This window comes from Bombina bombina, chromosome 5 (genome assembly GCF_027579735.1).
Source record: "Bombina bombina isolate aBomBom1 chromosome 5, aBomBom1.pri, whole genome shotgun sequence".
Classification (NCBI taxonomy): Eukaryota; Metazoa; Chordata; class Amphibia; order Anura; family Bombinatoridae; genus Bombina; species Bombina bombina.
The window spans coordinates 375811038-375834795 of NC_069503.1; positions in this window are offsets into that span (position 1 = coordinate 375811038).

Consider the following 23758-nt stretch of genomic DNA (forward strand, 5'->3'; position numbering starts at 1 on the left):
TGGCATCTTCTACAAAACCTTACAACCATTATTAGTTCCACAGTTAGTCAAAGTTTTCAACGCTATGATGCAGGGCAAGGAAATACCAAAAGAAATGTTGATGGCTAGAATTTCAGTGATCCCAAAACCAGGAAAGAATAAATGTCATTGCCAAAATTACAGGCCCATTTCCCTGATCAATCAGGACATCAAGTTATTCACCAAAATATTAGCAAATCGTCTAAACCCACTCCTTATTAAATTAATCCACCCAGATCAAGTAGGCTTTATTTCTCAAAGGGAAGCCCCAGATAACACAAGGAAAATTATAGACCTTATTAATGTGGCCACTGTTAGACGGATGCCTTCTCTGTTTCTATCTCTGGATGCAGAGAAGGCATTCGATAGAGTTGATTGGGGTTTTATGTTCGCAGTACTCGAAAAGGTAGGCATTAAGGGGGAGTTCCAAAAGGCTATCAAATCGTTATACTCCTCCCCGATAGCATTTGTTAAATTATCAGGCTATCAATCTTCACCAATACATATTAACAACGGAACCAGACAAGGATGCCCATTATCCCCACTCTTATTCGCTTTAAGCATCGAACCATTGGCCATCAAAATCAGAGATAACAGGGACATAACAGGAATTGAGGTGGGACACTTAGAACACAAGATATCTCTATTCGCGGATGACGTGATATTGACATTAACAAAACCACTATTATCCCTCCCATTAGTATATCAAATAATTCAACAATTTGGGACCCTATCGGGATATAAAATTAATGGGGAAAAATGTGAAGCCCTGGGGGTTGGAATCCCCGCCCATACTAAAAAATTAATAGAGCTAAACTTCTCATTTAGATGGCCTAAAAAATCCATTAAATATCTGGGAATTCATCTCTCTAGCAACATTCACTCCCTCTTTCATATAAATTATCCCCCCATGTTTAAGACAATCAGAGCTCTTATAACCAAATGGATGAAACTCAAAATTTCCCTTTACGGTAGAATTATCTCGGTCAAGATGTCCCTCTTACCTAAATTATTATACTTATTTCGCTCCCTACCCATCACCCTCCCTCTCTCAGACCTACATAAGCTTCAAAAAGACATCTTACGATTTGTGTGGCAAGGTAAACGAGCCAGAATCAATAAAACACTCATGTGCTCTCCCAAAAAGATAGGAGGAGTGGGACTCCCGGACCTAATCCCCTACTACTATTCGGCCCGCATAGCTCAAACTTTACACTGGTTCAAAACTAAAAACAACTCACAATGGTTAAATATCGAATCTGCTGTTATGAACATTACACCACTCTCGCACCTATTATGGACCCCTGACACCCCTACCCCGCACAAAAAAAATGAATTTATAGCAATACAACACACCCTACACATATGGAAGATACTGAATGCTAAATTCCCCTTGCTAAATAACAAATCAGCAATCACACCACTAATAACCCAAACCTCCTCAGTTGACCGCACTGTACAACAGAAATGGCACAATAAAGGACTTTATAGGATTGCAGATGTATTTAAAGAGGGTAGAATGATATCTTACACACAATATCAAGACCTAGACATAGGAGATAGAAATATCTGGTACCATTATCTACAACTAAAATCCAGAGTATATCAAATAATGGGGAATGAAAGAGCCCCTGTAACCACTACGCTAGAAAGGCTCTGCCTGGCTGATCACCACATTAGAAGTGGAATTTCAACTTTATACACTTTATTTAACAACCCACCCTCAAACAGCAAACCCCCATTAATGATAAAATGGGAAAATGATACAGGAAGAACCTGGTCAGTTGAGACTTGGAGAGAAACACTTAGTCGTGGATTAGCTTTTACACAAAACGCAACCCTTAAAGAAAATTTCATTAAAGTAGCCTTTAGATGGTACTTATTCCCGACTAGATCAGGAGGAGGAGGTGACCCATCAACCAAGTTTTGTTATAGAGGATGCGGGGAGCTTGGGACATACCCACATATGTGGTGGGAATGTAGATATGTTAAAGAGATATGGGATCAAACTTCAGCTCTCATGAGTGAGATCTTTGATAAAACAATACAGCTAACTATGGAACAAGCTTTACTCCACTTCCCGATACCAGGGCTCTCTAGACACAATAACAAATTGGGAGGATGGATATGCACAATAGTTCGGTTAGGCATAGCTCAATTTTGGAAGGGAATCCCCCCGAGCTTTGAACAGATAAAAAAAAAGTTGATATACCACTTTGATAAAACAAGTGCCTCAGCAGAATTTCTAAACGATAAAAAAACATTCCTACTACAGTGGGAACCTTTTATACATTATTATGAGGCTTCCAGAAGAAGGGGGGGGGCGGACACGGACTAGGCCAGACGAAATGTTCTTTGTGGTATCCATATTGATTTTATCGAATGTTCTGTTACAAAGTTGAATCAGCGGGACATAACGTGTATTTTTGGAGTAATATCTTTATTATTATTTGAATGACCTTTGACCATTGGAAAGTTCAATCATTGATTTATTGTATCTGTAAAAAATTTTCTTGAATAAAAATATTTCAACATAAAATATAGGATACGCAATTGACGTAAGTGGATTTGCCGTATGCTCGAGTAGCGGAAGAAAAGTGAGCGGTACACCTGTACCTGCCAGACTCGTAATATCAGCGGGGCATTAAAAAGCCGCGTTGGGACCTCTCAACGCTGCTTTTTAGGGCTAACGCAAGACTTATAATCTCGCCGATAGTTAATTATCTGTGTAAGATGTTAGATTAGGTCTGATATACACTCCCTCTATTACCAAACCACTTACTATCACAATGGTTAATAAATACATTAAAGAAAAATCTTTTATTCATAATATTGTAATAAAATCTAGTGGTATTTGCCATATTTGCTTTGTAGCCCAGAATTTGGAACATATTCAATTATAAAAAAAAATGCACTCTTTCCCATAACATGAAGTATATAAAAATTTGTATTTTTTATTTTTTTAAGGATATAAAAAACATTATACACAATACCTTTCATCCTCTATGATTATGTTTGATGACCCTCCAGTTTTTCCCCATTGGAGATATAAAATATTTTTTTTCTGGAAATGAGAGACACACAATTCTACAGTTTTATTGGCGGAACATCAAGCTACCTAATTTCATCCAAGCAAACCTTTCCTTAAAATAAGTCCAAGGCTCACTGCAGTGCATGCGCTGGGCAAAATTAAAAGTTATATAACTTGCATATGTCTTTTTAACTGATAAATAAATCAACTAAAAGTATCTTTCTGTTTCTAAAAGGTCTATCTTTTAAGAAATATTTTGGTGAAAATGTTGCTTTTACCTAGATTTTGAGGCCTATTTATGAACGGTCTTGCGGACCTGATCCGACAGTGCGGATCAGGTCTGCAAGACCTCGCTGAATGCGGAGAGCAATACGCTCTCCGTATTCAGCATTGCACCAGCATCTCACAAGAGCTGCTGGTGCAACGCCGCCCCTGCTGACTCGTGGCCAATCGGCCGCCAGCAGGGAGGTGTCAATCAACACGATCGTATTCGATCGGGTTGAATTGCGGCGATTCCTGTCCACCTCATCAGAGCAGGCGGACAGGGTTATGGAGCAGCGGTCTTTAGACCGCTGCTCCATAACTTGTGTTTCTGGTGAGTCTGAAGACTCGCCAGAAACACAGCCCTTTAAGCTCCATACGGAGCTTGATAAATGGGCCTCTTTGTCTGCAGTTGTAAGCCAACTATTAAAATATTAATGTTAACTTTTGTCTTTACCATAAGATAATAATGTTTACGACTAAAATAGATTGTTGACCTTTATTGGCAATAAATGTGTCCTTATATTGATATTAAATCAGAAACAGCTGCTAAATACCTTAAAACTAAGACATTGATAACTACCTGTCAAACTATGCTAGAAAAAAATGTATCCAGAAGAATTAAAGTGATGGTAAACTCTAGCGTTTCAAAAATGCTAAAAATAAAGGCAACCTTCCATAAAACAACTGATGAATTATTTTGCTGCAGCTTCACTGCTAACCTAAGCGCCTCCGGCCACCAACGACACAGCTCAATGCGGTATAGTTTTCACCTCTTAGACAATAGCTGTGCTAGCCTACAGCATAATGCCAAAGGGCAAGCACGGCTATTGGCTAAGAGGTGGAAAAGTCACCTCATTGAAAAAAACTGAGCTGTGCTGTTGATGGCTGGAGGTGCTTCTGTTAGAGCTGAAGCCGTGGCGAATAAATTGGTACCTATTCATCATTTTTTTTAAACTAATAAATGAAAGTCGCCTTTATTTTTAGTGATGATAAATACTAGCATTTTTTAAAACGCTAGAATTAACCATCACTTTAAGTGTTAATAAAAACACAAAATAGACATTATTAGCTGCACTATAGTTTAAAGTTACATGAAAGTCAAAATTAAACCTTTCTTCCGATAAAGCATGCAATGTTTCAGTTTCATAATCTTTTGTTAAAAGCATACCTAGGTATACTCAGGAGCTGCAATACACTACTGGGAATTAGCAGGTGATTTGTAGCTACACTCAGATGCCTCTTGACATTAACTCACCAGATTAGTTCATCTAGGTTTCATTAGTGCATTGCTGCTCTGGAGTTGACTTTAACTGTGTTTTTAACCCCTACCAAACAATAGTGCAATGAGAACATGCTTTAACACACTAGAGCACTTTCTTTTTTTAAATGTTTTGCCTCTTTAAATTTGGCGAAGCATTGGCCTTGATCACAATCTACCAGGAGCCGCTTGGCAAAATAAAGCCCTATGTACACTATAGAGCCAAAAACTGCTTGGCGATCACAATACGTTTTGGGCTCACGTTTTAACTTCTTTTTCAAGACCATTTTCGGCTTATCAAATTTGGCACCTCTAGGCACTTGATAAGTCCATGGAAGGGTTTTTCATGACTATTTCCAAACAGTCTTTTACATTGCCCCTATGTTAAACACTCTGAAATGACATTCAGAGGTTTGTTAGCATATGTGGTATTGATTCATTAAACCTCCATTCATCCCTATTGGAGAGGATGTATACAGTCAACAGGGTGGAATCTTTTTTGTTTAAAACGCAGGTAGTTTTCAACCGAAAACATAGGTTTTTAACTACTGATATGATATTGCATTCTGAGCACTCGAGAAATTCAGCTGATATGAAAAATTAATTTTCGACAGCCAATACCCATTAGAGGGCCAGCTTAAAAGTGGCACGCTATTTTTTTTCTTGTTCGTGATGCGCACTAACTTCATGACTTTGGATATCGAGACCATTTTAACTTCTTCTCCTCGTAGACTTCAATAGTTAAAAAAACAGCCTAACACTTATCGCTCAACCCCACACGTAATAGACCATGCAATATACTATATATCTGATATTTTTGTTTGTAAAATCTATATCTATACTTATATATCTTTATGCATATATACAAGTATCAATATATATACAGATATATAGAAACAAATTTTTAAAAATTCAATGAACATTTTCTTCTAAGTGAAGAACATTCCAATATAAAATATTTATAATAAAAACTCTTAAAAACAGTTTATAACACATTCAAATTTAATAAAAAAATTTTTTCAAGTTGAAAGATATTTAACTGGAAAGGGCTCAAAAGTGTATATATTTATATACATACACTAGGGCTTCAGTGGCACTAATCCAGTGAGCTCTCAAGCGCACCCCTTTACTTTCACCTTGCAATATTGCCATGCTAACATTAGTGCACCACTTAAAAACTAGCCCAGAATATGATTGACCCCATTATTTGTTAAAGGGACACTGAATTTTTTCTTTTGTGATTCAGATAGAGCATGACATTTTAAGCAACTTTCTAATTTACTCCTATTATCAAATGTTCTTTATTCTCTTGATATATTTATTTGAAATGCAAGAATGTAAGTTTAAATGCCGACCCATATTTGGTGAACAACCTAGGTTGTCCTTGCTGATTGGTGGATAAATTCATCCACCAATCAAAAACTGCTATCCAGCGTTCTGAACCAAGAAAAAAGCTTAGATGCCTTCTTTTTCATATAAAGATAGCAAGAGAACGAATAAACATTGATAATAGGAGTAAATTAGAAAGTTTCTTAAAATTGCATGCTCTATCTGAATCACAAAAGAAAAAAATTGGGTTCAGTGTCCCTTTAAGGGGAAATAATAATAATGCAATAAGGAAATGCTCTAATGCTTTGCTGCATTACAGTATAGTGCCTAACAATTCAGAATCCTTGAAAATTATAATTTGTCTCTGGATTACAAATGATACACATTTCCAAACAATCGGCAAGATTACGAGTTTTGTTGTAAGAGGGGTGCGTTGCTAACTTGCACTTTATTCTCACTGCTCACTTACATACAGCGCTGATATTACCGGTTTTTATAAACCCGGCGTTAAAAGGCAAGAAGTGAGCGTAGAGCAAAATTGTGCTCCATACCACACTCCAATACCAGTGCTGCTTAAGTCAGCGGTGAGCTGGTTGTACATGCTTGTGCACGATTTCCCCATAGACATGAATGCGGAGAGCCGGTTGAGAAAAAGTCTAACACCTGCAAAAAAGCAGCGTTTAGCTCCGTAACGCAGCCCCATTGATTCCTATGGGGAAATAAAATTTATGTTTACACCTAACACCCTAACATGAGCCCTGAGTCTAAACACCCCTAATCTTACACTTATTAACCCCTAATCTGCCGCCCCCAACATCGCCGACACCTACATTATACTTATTAACCCTTAATCTGCTACTCCTGACATCGCTGTCACTATAATAAACATATTAACCCCCAAACCCGCCGCCCTCCTGCATCAAAAACATTAGTTAAATATTATTAACCCCTAATCTGATGCCCCTAACATCGCCGCACCCTACATTATACTTATTAACCCCTAATCTGCCGCTCCGGACATCGCCGCCCCCTACATTATACTTATTAACCCCTAATCTCCCTCCCCCAATGTGGCCGCAACCTACCTACATTTATTAACCCCTAATCTGCCCCTTCAATGTCGCCGCCACTATTCTAAATTTAATAACCCCTAAACCTAAGTCTAAACCTAACCTTAACACCCCCTAACTTAAATATAATTAAAATAAATCTAAATAAAAATTACTATTATTAACTAAATAATTCCTATTTAAAACTAAATACTTGCCTGTAAAATAAACCCTAAGCTAGTCAGTTACATTGTAGCTATCTTACGGTTTGTTTTTATTTTACAGGCAAGTTAGTATTTATTTTAACTAGGTAGAATAGTTATTAAATACTTATTAACTATTTAATAACTACCTAGCTAAAATAAATACAAATTTACCTGTAAAATAAAACCTAGCCTAAGTTACACTAACACCTAACACTACATTATATTATATATAAGATAATTCTAGCTTGGTGCTATGACATACTAGACTAGTGTGTCCAGACATCCTATGAGGCACTCGTTTAGTCTGCATAAAGAGCTAAAAGTATTTTAATAAAATGTAATAAAAACAAAAATTGGAGGAAGGCTGTGAAACAATCTCCAAGAGAAACAGTTAAATTAATTAATGTATCAAAAGTTCTCTTGGCAGGGTGTAGGCACAAGTTTAACAATTACAAAATAATTGTAGTACATACACATACAACTGAAAAGGGGGCTTAACCCTGTGTATAATGCAAATAAATGTAAATTGTTTATAAACTTTCATATCCGCATGCACACCTATTGAATGAACAGTCATACCGTAACACACATATGATTAAAAAACACTTGCTATATCCATTATCATAATACCTATATCAGAATTTAACTCTAAATGGTAGGAAATCAAACAGTACCTAATACTACAGCAGCTTTCTCAATACAAAATATACTAAGCTCCTACAATCTGGGAGCTATAATTAATGTTAACTTCTATACTGCAAGGTAAGCAATTACAAAAAAAGGGAGAGACAATGCTCCCAGTTGAACCGCAAACCCCTCAGAGGGAGTATTATGTGAAACGCGCGTCAGGGGTTTGCCAGAGAGCGTTGTCTCTCCCTTTTTTAATTGCTTACCTTAGCTATTCTCTATAACCGTTTATGATACATTTCCATACTTGGGGGATTATTATGCAGATGAAGGTTTTCTTCTGACAGCAGTGCTTGCAGAATTTAGGATTAAATTCTGATAAAGGTATTATGATAATGGGTATAGCTGTGATTGAGTGTTAATCATGTGTGTGTGACTGTATGACTGTTCATTCAATAAATAATAGGTGTTTATGGGGATATGAAAGTTTATAAACAATTTTAATTTATTTCAAAAGGTGGTGACCTTTGAATTATACACAGGGTTCGGCACCCTTTTCAGTTATAAATTGAATTAACCCTCCCAAACTTTCTTCCCTAGGACTTGCTCCAGCTGAACAATCTATAATCCTCCCAACATGAGCAGTTATTCACCCTCTTCCTAGCAGTAAAACAGATAGTAGCTGGTCTGTTTCCACGTTATAATAAAGTGCAAAATATCAGACCCAGTCCGCTGTCATACAACACTTAATATATTTACCAGCAGAAGGAAAAATTCTGAAGGGTGAGTGCACTGTAGAGATATGAGCTGAGACTTTCAGATTTCAGTAAATATGATTTAGTTTCCGGATATTTTGGCTCACACTTTAAGCACTCACCAACAAAGATTTTCAAAGCAGTAAAATCTAAGGTTGGGCAGAATACACAGAACATACATAAGTAGTCACGCGGAAAAGAAGAGAATAAATCATCTATAATCAATATTGGCCTCAGCAGAGACATGCAAATCCAATTTATAGGCCTAGATTTAGAGTTCGGCGGTAGATGGGCTGTTAACGCCACGCGTGTTTATGTCTAACGCACGTCAATGTTTGACTCCGGTATTTAGAGTTAAGATAAGACCATCTAACGATGCTCCTAACGCGTGTATGTCACACGCGTAATCCTGCCCGCGTTAGACAGTCTCCCATAGAGATCAATGGGAAAGCAAAAAAATTGCCTTTTTTAATCTAACACTCGATCTCGCGAGAATACGCACAGCTCGGTCATATGACGCATACCACATCATGCACAACAATAACACGCCGCAAATGTCACAACAACAATCAATCAACAAAGCACACAAGCATTACACATTCACAAGCGGGGGAAGTTTTAATACTATTTATACGGGGAATACGCATATACTTTAAGATGCGGAAAATCGCACAATAACAACAAGGATTAAAAAAGAGATACATACACTACAAACAAAATCGCATTCAATATCATTATATATTATGAAAAACATACATATACAACACTTCACGAAGAACACACCATCGCAAATTCACATTTAATAAGAATACTTTTGGACAATGAAAGCTAAAACGAACACTATGACATCATCGCATTCTACACATTCCACAAATACCAACTCGAAATGAGCATGCGCAAATTCACACACCTAATACACATTGCAATAATATTAATTGCTAATAAAGCACACCTGAACACTAATTACAATGGAAATTGGGACATCATTAAACATTTACACAGGGTATATAAGCACCACACAAGCATGGCTTCTTTGACTGTGTTGCTGGTGGGTCTTTGGAGATTGGAGGTTTAAGAATAGAGAGTTAGCGAATTTTTGAGAGTGAGTTAGTGTTAGCGTGAGAGAGTCAGTTGGTAGTGTTAGCGTGAGAGAGTCAGTTGGTAGTGTTAGCGTGAGAGAGTGAGTGAGTTAGTGGGAGTTAGTGGGAGTGGGAGAGAGTCTGTTAGTGGGAGCGTGAGTGAGTTAGTGGGAGTTATTAGTGAGAGTTGTTAGTGGGAGCGTCAGTTAGTGGTAGTTAGTGAGCGTTAGTGGGAGTGTTTGTTAGTGAGAATTAGAAGTAGTGTGAGTTAGCGAGCGAGTGATTTATCTGTACACTTAACACATTTACACGCAAACACATTCAATACATACATACACTTATCAATAACACTACATACACTCCATACCCCCTACCCCCTCATACTACACTCCATACCCCATTCCTTGTAGTCCCATTCCCTTTCATCCCATTTACTCTTATCCCATACCCCATACCCATCCCATACCCATCCCCTAGTTACATTTAGTTTACATATCCTCCTTTTAGTCTTATTCTTTTCGTTTATTTAAATACTCCTTACCCTCTTTGTTTTTTTACATCCCTCACACTTTAAGCACCTTTTTTGTCTTTTTAGTTCTTTATTTTGACCCCCTTTCATTTCATCACACTCACTTTTTGTTTGATTATTTGGGGTTTAGTTTAGGGAGGAGATGGAGGCCAGGCAGGGGACAGGTAGAGGGGGGAGTAGAGGGAGGGGGAGAGGAACAGGGCAGGAAGGGGGGCAGGAAGCGGGGGTGGAAGCGGTGGGTGGACCCAGCCACTTGGTTCAAGATGACCAAGTGGCTGGGCCCAGTGGCGGTCAGAGTAGGGCTTCACAGTCCGGGAAACAGAGGGCATCGTCACAGGGGAAGGCCAAGGTGACTAGGGAGGCGAGGTTTACGATGGAGGAGAAGGAGGCCCTCGTAGAGGCCTATATGGCCAGGCATAGGATGCTGCAGCACCAAAAGACCACCCCGACTGAGAAGAGGAGGCTCTGGAACGAGATTAGGAATGCAGTCAATGCAGTGGGTGGCCGGAACCGGGATATGGATTCTATCAAACATCGGTACCGGGACTGTAAACTTGAACTTAAAAAAAAGTTAAGCCTGGAGGCCCGACATGCCGCAGGGACCGGTGGCGGCCCTGCCCTTGAAATGGAGTACTGCCGATGGGAGGAAATGTTGCGGCCCAGCATCTCCGAGGTGGAAGTAGTCGGTATCGGAGGAATCGATACCGGGAACCTGCCACTCTCATCTGACGGTAAGCTCATTGAACAATAATTTCACATACGAATGTATTTCAATGGACACTATACGCAAACATTTACTGTCATGATTGAGGTAGCGAATACAATTTGACAAAACATTCAAATGTACTTAAATTACCTAATTAGATTCATTCTTGAGATATATTTTAATGAAGAAATAGCCATGCACACGGTGAAACAATCACAGGAGGCAGCTATATTCACCTAACAATCAGCATCTTAGAAGCATATTTATATATGCTTTTCAGCAAAGAATATCCAGAGAATGAAGCTAATTAGATAAGAAAAGTACATTCGAAAGTTGATACTAAATGTATGCTTCTAAATCATGAAAGATAAAACATTGGGTTTCATGTGTTAAGGATCAGATTAATGCTATTACGCTGTTTACACGCATTCTATTACTTTGCGGTTACATCAGTATCTAGGCTATAGGTTAGGTGTGCATTTAAACAGACTGAAAACAAACGCTAAAACATTCACATTGACCACAGATATCACAAACACGGTTTAGAAAAAGCGGAAATCGTATTGATTGTTTGTTAGATTTCAAAGTGGATTAATGATTCTGCATTTGTAATTGTATCGTAAGCTAAGTCATTTAAACCTTTATTTGCAAATATGCTAATATATATATATATTTTTTTTTTTTTTTTTTTTATATACAGAGTCTGGGGACGAGGCAGCACAGCCTCCTGCATCTCCCCGGGATGAGAGTGGTGGTGAGGAATTCCCACTTCGGAGGGAAGAGGCCCCCCGTGAGGAACAGCGCACGGGAGATGATGAAGAGGCCCCGGAAGCACAGGAGGATCCCGCTGAACCCGCGGAACCCGCGGAACCCGAGGTCCCTCAAAGACCCGCACTCCGCCGTGCACGGGCACCCCGCCGTGCACGGGTTCAACAGGCACAACAAGAGGAAATAGCGGAGGTGCGGGTTCTACTGGAGTACATAGACCAGATGCGTACCTCCCGGATAGAAAACATAGAAGGACGACGCAGAATACTTGATGGCCAGAATCAAATTATTCAAGGACAAAATGAAATAATCAGCATACTGAATAGAATACAAGAAGGACAAACAAGAATGTTTCAGCTTCATCAAGAAATGTTCACTTTTTTCCGGGAGGCGCATGCTGGTCTACCTCCTGTTGCTGGGCCTCTTGTTGCTGGGCCTCTTGCTGCTGGGCCATCTCCTCCTGCCGGCCCATCTCATACTCCTCCTCAGCCATCTACTCCTCCTCCTCCTCCTCAGCCATCTACTCCTCCTCCTCCTCAGCCATCTTCTCCTCCTCATCCATCTTCTCCTCCTCAGCCATCTACTCCTCACCTTGGTCGTCCCAGTACTCTTCCTTCCACTCCTCCCACAACAGCTCCAAGGAGGACTCTTCGGAGTCGGCAGTTGCCTCTCCCAGAGCCTCAGCCCCGTGGGAAGAGGGGAAGGAAGAGGAAGTAAGTATTTTTTTCCATCTTCAAATTATTTTTTTATGTAATGTGTAATGGATAGGTATGTGATGATGTGGTTTTCATACACTTGTGGACCACACTCTGTATATAATCGACTTCTATGGGACCGGGTCCATGGAGGAAGATTGTTTGCAGAGTGTGGGTTATAAGTGTGTGAAAACCACATCATCACATACCTATCCTTGTTCATGATATTGATTGGTTTCTGTGATGTGATGTCCAAACTGTTTCCCGAATCGCTAACTAAATTACCATAACAATTATCCATGATGGCATATTACTGTTTGAATGCCAATAACACAGCTTAAAGGGACAGTCAGAAAATTATTGATTACAAAGAAAACACTGTATTACGCATTATAAAGTTGGAAACAACAAAACATGGAGAAATACATGTGTGACTTATGTGCTTACCCTTGTATCTATGACTATGAAAAATGACCACTTATTTGTTGTTCTGACATAACAACATTTTAGATATCAATTATCAATACATGGTCAATAATATGCTGTATGAGCACAAGGTTTTACATATACAAATGCTATCCAAATGCCCTCTAGTGCTCAAATTGTATAATGATTACAAGCACTCTTCAAGATTGAAGAAATGAGCACACCAACCTCATAGGTTTAGATAGCAAATTTAAATAAACACAGACAAATGTTCAATTGTTGAGAAACATTTTATATCCTTGATATTACAGAATTGACTTTTTGAATAATCTTAAAAAATAAAATGTTTCTAAACTGTCCCTTTAACAACATTACATATGCTAACACATATTTTAAGCTTGTTGGTATATCTACATGTACTTTGTCAAAAAATAAATTTTAAAATCACATTTATATTGACGTGTTAAATAAAGTCTATTTTCTTTAAGAGACATTATTGTGTTAATATTTTATTGTAAATATTTTTATTTTAACAATGAATATGGTTTAAAGTCCTTTTAGGAGTGTGGGGGGGGGGAAATATGCTAACAAAAATATATTTGAAGATTAAACTATGTGGATCTCATACATGATACAAAAAACAACATTTGCATTCAAGGGACAGTATCCTATATTTTTTACATAACTGTATGTAATAGACACTACTACAAACAACAAGATTAACATATACTGATATCAATATTAAAAAGCTTCAAACACTTGAAAATAAAATAGGGTTAGCTATATTGAAAATATAGATGAACCACCATTACAACCGTAAAACAACACAATACACCATCATTAACATATGAAAAGACCCTTTACACAAACTGGACAAAGCTGGAGATGGTACTCACATGAAACTCAGAGGCTTTGCGAGGAGTAAGAAAATTACTTACATTTTCTTACAACACAAGACAAAATAAACCTATTGGTTAAACAATGGACTATCTAACTAGAGACAAAATCCAAGATTTTGATTTATAATGTGAGTGTATAATGAACCTTTAATAAAATATACAACGAAATTACATTTAGAAGAAGTCGGCATCATATATTTAGCATATGATAAATGCATATTGATTACTTTATTCAAACACAATAGCGCATATTTATTAATTAGATATGTTCAACATTAAACACAACAGTAATTTTTAAGAAAAAGGAACATTGTTGACAAACATATTAAACATGGACTGTAGAGATTTGCACTTGCCTATAAATATCCTATGCATGAAAACATTTTGCTTTCGTTCGTTGATTCAACCAGACATCCAGCAAAAGAGAATGTGGTGGTCTTTATCAGCTACGGGTCAACAATGTAACATGATGCAAATAATACATATTCGCAAGCTTTTTAAAATTGCATGCAGTCACAAACGTTTTTAACGTGCACAAATATTGCGGGACTACGCAATCCAATCAGACGTTTTTTTACCTTTACATGTGCCGTCTTAACATGGCGCTTCCTTGATCACGTAAGAACGCCATCCAATGAAAGGCACATTATTGATCACGTAAGAACGCCATCCAATGAAAGGCACATTATTGATCACGTAAGAACGCCCAAAAAAAAAGGCGCATCCTTGATTGCGTCAAAACGCAATCCAATAAAAGGCATATTCCTGATCACGTAAGAACGTCAGTCAATACAAGGAATCATTGGACAGCCTGGCAGGTGACGTCTTAAGCAACATGGCGCACCCGAGATCGCTGAAAAACTGCAGACAATACAAGGACTCAGTGACATCTTGGCATATCACTAAGAAACGTATTTATATTTTAGGAACTAGTATGTGTGTAGATTGCTATCTAGGAATGACAACAAATCCAGAATCATCTTTTCGGACTTGACTGTCCCTTGAACTATAGCTATGGTGTATATCTTTAACATTTAAAAGATACACATGAGAAATACATATGCCATTGATGTTTTAAGATATGTTTGGATTGTTGTTGAATAACAATAGTTATACATGGATTGATTAAACGTGTCATTTATTCAAGTTTAATTATTGTCAGCCTACCTATAGCCATAAATGGGAGGAGATGTATTTAGTTAACATATTAGTTAACTAATATTCATCATCCACATTATTTGCATTACACACAGAGATTTATTTGGTTACACTTTGACAATAATATAGATTTGAAAATGAAATACAGGTGCTGTCAACATTACAATAAGATTGTTTATTAATAAAATTATATGTCCTTGTTCTTGTAAAAAGGACAAAAACGCTTTACAAATGGAAATACATTCATTAACAATTGTGATCAACATCACTTAAAGGGACATAATTTTGTTTTTAAAAAGAGCATACACATAGTCAATACTATTTAAATAAAATGAACACTTTACAGGGATTATATCATTGTATCAATACTCAGATCATTTGGTAAAGGTGCATCAATTCATGCAGAGTTTATAAATACACACATGGATCAGAACATTTCAATATACATATATACAAAAAATACAAATATATATACATATATAAAGAAATTACTCTGCTAATCATAATCAGGCAATGATAGAGCTAAGAGAAAATAATATAAACACAAATAATAAGATTACATTGGAGATGTTAATCTTAAAGTCATTTACTATTGTCTTACATATATGATTTCATTATAACAAATATATTTGGTAGGTCCCTTTAAGGATCAACAGCATAAACTAGAGCTTTCAAAAAATAACAGGAAGAATGAGGACAAAGATTTGTGAAATAAAATGTATTTTATTAGTATGTAAGAAAACATACAAAACGTTTATAAATAATCTTGTAAAAATAAGGAATATATGAGCCATATGACAAGGTAACACAGTGCATCACAGTCCATGAAGAGAGTTTCCAAGGGCCATCATAGCCCCATTGGAGACACATGGCAAGGTAACACAGTGCATCACAGTCCATGAAGAGAGTTGCCAAGGGCCAGCATAGCCCCATTGGAGACACATGGCAAGGTAACACAGTGCATCACAGTCCATGAAGAGAGTTGCCAAGGGCCAGCATAGCCCCATTGGAGACACATGACAAGGTAACACAGTGCATCACAGTCCATGAAGAGAGTTGCCAAGGGCCAGCATAGCCCCATTGGAGACACATGGCAAGGTAACACAGTGCATCACAGTCCATGAAGAGAGTTGCCAAGGGCCAGCATAGCCCCATTGGAGACACATGGCAAGGTAACACAGTGCATCACAGTCCATGAAGAGAGTTGCCAAGGGCCAGCATAGCCCCATTGGAGACACATGACAAGGTAACACAGTGCATCACAGTCCATGAAGAGAGTTGCCAAGGGCCAGCATAGCCCCATTGGAGACACATGACAAGGTAACACAGTGCATCACAGTCCATGAAGAGAGTTGCCAAGGGCCAGCATAGCCCCATTGGAGACACATGACAAGGTAACACAGTGCATCACAGTCCATGAAGAGAGTTGCCAAGGGCCAGCATAGCCCCATTGGAGACACATGGCAAGGTAACACAGTGCATCACAGTCCATGAAGAGAGTTGCCAAGGGCCAGCATAGCCCCATTGGAGACACATGACAAGGTAAAAGAGTGCAACAGGCACAACAATAAACTGATAAAAAGGCCAAATGGCAACAATATAAATACAAATTCAACATGTGGACGGAGGATTATTATCTGCCACCATGGAGCATATCCAGATCCTCCACTTACTGGTCATCCTCTTCATTGTCCTGTGCATGTCCAGCTCCAGATTCAGGCCTTGAACGTAATTGCATAATTTCACGCAGAGTCAAGTCCTGAACCCGGAGCTGGGCCTGCATGGTGTCGTTCATCCCTCTCAGGACAGCTGCGTTCCTCAACACGGCCTGCTCTACTCTTGCTATCCCTTCTAGCATGAGCCATGCTGAGTCACAGCCTAAAATAAAATAAAATTAAATATTAAGGATAATTACACAACAGAATAAAAAATATTTATACATACATTGTCATCATAAAGACAAATAATTATTTACCAAAATTAATTTTCATATATTCTTTACACATGAATTAGGTTATTCAGACAGACAGAAATCATTAAAGGCTCATGTTACTCAAACATGTTGTCCCCTTTAATTGGTTTTAGATGATCCACTTATACAGCTTGAGTGTATCAAATGTTGTTAAAGGATTTACATTGTACTTACATCAGCAATTTAAAAAATCAATTTAGACTGTGGTAGGCACACCTATCCTTAAACATTTTGGCATTGAGGACAAGCTGTGTAAACATAGCAACCAGAAGAAATTACATTCCCACTGGGTTAGACAAGAGATAATGTATCCACATTTGTACATAAAATTTTGGATCCAAGTAGTGGTGTTTGGTATATGTAGTGATATCCAATTAAAGGGACACTGAACCTAAATATTTAATGGACTGATTCAGATAGAGCATGACATGACAAATCTTTAGAAATTACACATATTCATTATATGTTTTAATTCTCAAGCTAGATTTTGAATGCAAGAATGTTGCTTTTTATGGAAGCCAATATTTGTTGATGAACTTTGTTTGTGCATGCTGGTTGATGGATACATTCATCCAACAATAAAGAAATGATGGACACATTTATTTTATTGTTTAAACTAATTATAGGAATAAGTTGTTTTCCAAAAAGATATCAAGAGAATGACGAATAATTCATAAGAGTATTCTATTATACATTGGCTTAACATTGCATGCTGGATTTGAATCACAATTTAACCAATTTAACTTCACTGTACCTTTAAGTATCTTATAAAGTGTATTTAGAATGATACTTACAGCTGTGCCTGGGAAGGACAATCTGACACCCAGGACAATGAAGGTTGAAACAGGGGGGAGGGATGGGACTGGCTTGGGGAGGGATGGGAATGGCTTGGGGAGTGGTGAGCTGCCGCTCCAGGGTAGGCCGTACAGCTGGGGAGTGGGGAGTTTGGGTCTGGGCAGCTGTACGGGCCAGAATACGGGGAGAGCGGCGAAGGGGGGTGTATGGGCGTTTTTTGGGAGGGACAGGATATGAAATATGGGAAGGGCTGGCAGTGGTCGGGGCATGGTCATGAGTTTGGTGATGGGAAGGGCTCTGGGTGTGTGCAGGGGTGTGGCCATGGTCAGGGGTGTGTGCATGGGGAGGGGTCTGTGACTGGGCAGGGGCGGAATCCAGATGACCAGAAGTGGTGGATCCATCTGAAAATGTAAAGAAAATATGTTAACATCTCATACATCCTGACATCAAATCAACGCATTTCAAATTGATTATGTTTTCAATATACTTCGAAGTGTGTTTGAATCTGTAAACTATTCTGAAATGAGGATATGGTATCTATATAGGCACTCAGATGAATCTCAATGACTGTCTGTACTATTTGAAACTTATTATTGTGTTTTGGCATGGAATATGCATGTGACATAATGATGGCATGAATTATATATTCTTAAAAAAAAATATACAAGCAGATTTTCATGCTGCCTGATATAGAAAGGGGGCAGTAGTGTATTTGAACAGACAAATAATATTCATTTTTAAAGGGAAAAAGCTGTAGACTTTGAATGTCTTCAATAAAATGATTTCCAAAAAAGAAACATGTTGGAAACATGATAGATATATTTCACATACCATCAGACTCCAAGGCAGCCTCTTCCTCCTCCATCCCACATGTGACATCAATCTCTGTAAAACATAACATGTTGTGTACACCTTAAGATCAGATATTATAACATATGTTACTGTTGCTCAAATACGCACATCAATGTTGCATTAAAGATATACACACACAAAGTTATGATTTACATCATTTTGATGGAGCATACAAATGACAATAGATTTGTTATTGTCAATAAATCAGAATTTTAATGTATTGTTTGTCTTAATGTTAAATTCATAAAAGCATAGTACATAGAACATTTAAGATTTATCATGTGTGTATCACTTGATGACTGTTGTCAAAAAATCAAATTGAAAAAAACATATGGTTATACATCTTATGAATAACAAATGTGTAGACTAATAAAGTTGAAATTATTAATCGCTCAATAGAAAAAAAAAAAAATATAATCAGAAGATAAATTTTTTGATTTTTTATAATGTTATGCTTCATCGGAATCATGATCATAATATTGATTAGCAATACACCTTCAATTACATATAAATGAGTCAATGGACTTACCAGGAGACCGCAAAGGCGGCTCTATGTCACTGCTGGATTCCTGTGGGCTCCCCACACCAACTCTCTCTATGAATGATATAGATATATATTATTAAACACATTTTGGATATCACTAAATCACATCTGTCTAGAATTTTAACATTAATCAACTTTAAAATGTGAAGAATAGAGCAGTCATTACACCAGAAAATGCTTGATTGAATCAAGGGGATTCTGTAAACATATCTGTATTGAACATATGTTTAATGTCAGACTACATTAGACATCAAATTAATCTCAGATGCTGCTATTGCATATCTAAATATACCCAATGATCAATGTTCTTAACCCTTTAAGGACACAGCTTTCACTTAGCTCAATTGTTTTATGACGGAATAATTCCGTCATATGTCCTTAAGAAGTTACAAGAATACACACAAACCACATATTGCGGAACATCTGTTGACAAATCTAAACAAACATGTGTCACATCGACCCATTTTTTCAATGTACAGTAATCTTGTTTAGGACACAACACATATTTATCACAATACATAACAAAATTGATTATTACAAATATGTAATCATGGTGCTGTTAGAGTATGCAGATATCTATAAAGTAACTCCAACAGATAATTAGATTTATATATCAATAGTTTTTAATAAAAAGAATGTAAAGATGAATGAATCTATTTTGTCTTAAAGGGACACTGACATGATTAATTTAAATAATTGATTTCTATGTTCAAACTGTAAAAAATGATTTAACATTGACTCCTATTATAATTAGAATGTTGCTCGATATTAATCATAAAGGCAGATAAGGAATATTGGATTCAATAAATATTGTTTGTTGAAGGTATCCACCAATCATCAATAAAAACCCAGGTTGGTCAACAAAAATATAGATGCACATAAACGTACTTTCTTTATTTTAAAATACATTTAGCAATAGAATATGTCACATATGATGATAGTATTATATTTTATGTTTATTAATATTGCATACTGTATGTGAAAGACAATATTAATAATTGTAGCTCAGTATCCCTTTAATCTAAAATTAAATAGATTCCACAATGTTGTTGTTTGTTAATGAATTATCTACTCCATATGTTGATGTCATGAATGGTATTGAGCATGCAATTAAAATATAATATGTTATTTAAGGATATCCGAATAATTATTTAATTTTCATCTATTAAATAGACATTACATATAAATATTGAACAATGTGTATTTAGTATGTAATGTTCAGTCCATGTTTCGAAGACAAATGTCAATTAAAAAGAGACATACCATACTGTGACAAGCCCTGGCTTGAGGATCCAGCAGCCACATCCATATCTGTAATATATTAAATGAGGATTGCATATCATTAATACTAATCATGCCATGTTTAAAATATTTACATTAATAACAAATCAATACAAAGATATTAATCCTTTGGTAGTCCCATGAGTTAATATTTTAATTAAATTAATGATAAATATATCCTGGACTCTTATTTTCAATCAGTTGTGTTGTTTACTGTATCTTTAAGAATATCTGCTTGTTATTACATAATCATCAATTGATGGCCATATGTTATAATTTATTTGTATTATTCGTTTTTTATTAGCTATAATATTTAAAATAAGAATACTGTATTCTTCACTAATCTAGGAATTTCCATTTAATTTATAACAACATGTATAAAGCAATGCCACTTTCCGCAAACCCATGTTAACGTGGATGAGAAATGCCATTTTCGCGATCATTGCGCAATGATTCCAAGCGGAATTACGCATCCGTCATTTGAACAACATGTATAAAGCAATGCCACTTTCCGCAAACCCATGTTAACGTGGATGCGAAATTACATTTCCGCTCTGTGACGCATATTCTGTAGAGCGCAAGAAACATCATTCCTATTTCATGTGTCAATAATCTAAAATCAGATATCTAAACATCATATGTAGTGTATGTTGTGAGATCTGTATAGGTTTAGTATCTGACTAAATACACATATTTGATTTTTAAAATAAAAAATATTATATGAAGTTGGATAATTACCTGGTTCAGATTCTCTATCGGCTCCTCCCAGGCCACCAGACGGAGAAGCATCTGCCCTGTCCCCCGCGTCAGGACTTTCAGATCCCGCAGCTGGGAGGGAAGAAGAGGAGGCCGAGGATGGCGAGGATCTAAATCTTTTGGGGACCCGGAGATTGAGGAGCTCGCATAAAGTCACCTCATAAGGGAGTAGGTACAGTTTCCGCAGGGCCTTTCTTTGGCCCCCTCTCTTACGGGCTTGTACCCAGTCCCTTATGAGGTTGACTTTTTTGGATAACCGCAACCTCATATCTCCGAATCTCCTCATGATCTGATCCTGGGTCCTCTGGACGTCACACACCAATCTAACCGCATTGGTGATAGACTCCCAGAGGGCCTTCTTAACAGGCGCATCTGTCGAGCTCCTCTTGTTCCCAAACAGCTGGGGATAAAAGTCCTTGACGGCGTGGACCAGTGCAGCGCTCTCCTCCTTGGTGAACCTGGGAACTGACATGCCTGCTGGGTTTTGCAAAAAATATATTATAATATATACTGCCTGCAGGCATTAGAGAACTGACAAAGATGGCAACGTGTAATGGACTTTTATATGGTGAAGTAAACATGAGATGCACCATGGGACAATTTATCTGTACATCTGATTGGATAAAAGTTTGAAATATTGTTATAATGTCTGTGAGACCATCCTGACTCAAGTTGTGTTTGTGTGATGAACTCTGATTGGCCGTTCCTTAATGTTTCATATCTTAGTAACATCCTTACACATACCGCTTGGTGGTGCTGTAACTTCATTTTTCATGTAGACTTATTTGTAACTCATGGGCCTGTCATGCGGATATGTGTGACGCAGATTTAATATCCGTGATCCGTGAAATATTAATGATTAAATACTCTTTAAAATCTAATACTGTCACATTATTAATGTTGTAGACATTTCTCGGTTTAATAACGGTCTGTTTCTTTAATACAAATACACATTTCATATTGTATGTCTTTATTGTTCTTTAAATAAATTTATTGTGAAGTATTGACATTGCTCTATTAAATGTATTTATAATGCACATTGATTAGAGTCTAATGTCACGCAATAGCACACAATGTTTAAATATGCTAATCTGGTGTTTGAAGATGCGTTTCCCACGCAATATTTATTAATGTTAAAATTCCGGTTAGAATGTCAGTAACTTGGATAATCTGTTTATAAATGTTAAACTACAGATTTGTTATTCTCAAATAAACCTCTAGCTTGTATTTGTCTGAAGTGCTCATATATGTTATTGTGCAATGGCGTCTTTAGTTTTAAAGAGACATTACAAACAATTGTATCAAATGATCTGTAGAGATAGAAGATTGTTTAGACTTTAAAATGTAAATCATTTTCTCTTAGTATTTATATATCCTCAACAGAAGAAATTTAAATGCACATGGTTGAGACAATCACATAAGGCATCTCTGTGCATCCACCAATCTTCATCTACTGAGCCTATCTCGATATGCTTTTCAAGCAAAGTATGTCAAGATAGGAAGAGAAGTAAATACACTATTTAAATCTCTTAAAGGGACACTGTCCAAACAAATTTACCATTGGTGATTGAGCATGAAATGTTAATCAACTTTATTATTTAATCCGATTATCAAATGTTAACAGTTATCTTGTTATGTTTCTTTGCAAATCAATAATGATATTTTATATTACGGACAATTGTTTAATAAAAACCTGGGTTGTCCTTGACGATTGTTGCATCAATTATTCCAAACAATCAAGTTCTGTCCAGAGTACTGAAGCAAATAAATTAGCTATTTACTGCCTTATTTTTAAAGTAATGATAGCAACATCACAATGAGCATTCATAATATGAGACAAGTTTTAAAGTTGATTAAAATAGAATACTCATTCAGAATGTATAAATCATTCATTTTTTAACTGTCTACCTTTAAGTATATTTTGAGTTCATGTCCCTTTAAATAAACATTTCACAATAATGCTTAATATATCATAAACCTAGGCACCTTCCTTTTGCTAAATGAGTCTAACATATGAGTAAAGCAAATTTAGATTAACTTCTAGATTGTTTTACACACTGACTGAAATATATTTATTAAATGAGGTCTTTTTTAGCCTTCAGCGTAGAGGGACATTAAGCTATATGTTATGTATGCATTTTGTATAATAATCTTATATTTGACCAACTTAATATGTTTTGTTATTCAATCATTATATTGTAATTATATATATTCGTGGATTAAATACATCTCTACATAGGCTATTTTGATGCTGATTGTTGTTTGCATATAGATGCCTTATATCATTGACTAAGATATGTGCATTTATTTTTATTTTAACAAGTATATTTAAAGACTGAATGTAATTCTATAGTACATTCTAAATATGTTTAAATTCTTGTATGATATTTGTAACAATCTATACAAAATATACATTTTGAATGACCCCTTTAAGGACCCAAACATATTGTATTTTGATTTAACATTGACAAAATAAACTAAAGGGGAAATTACATTCTATATAGATATTTGATGTCTAACCCAAGAGGTAAGATTGTAATAAATACATAATATTACTAAGTATAGTTAAATGACTCCACTAGAAAATTACATAGATTAACCTGGCATCCAATAACTAATTTGTTAAAAATATCAAGTTAAATGACCTACCATTTATAAATGTAATAATTATAAAATATTTTCTAATAATGTTTTGAGATACCTAAGGAAGATACATGATCTTATACAATTCTTTTTACATTCAACAACACTGTCACTTTCA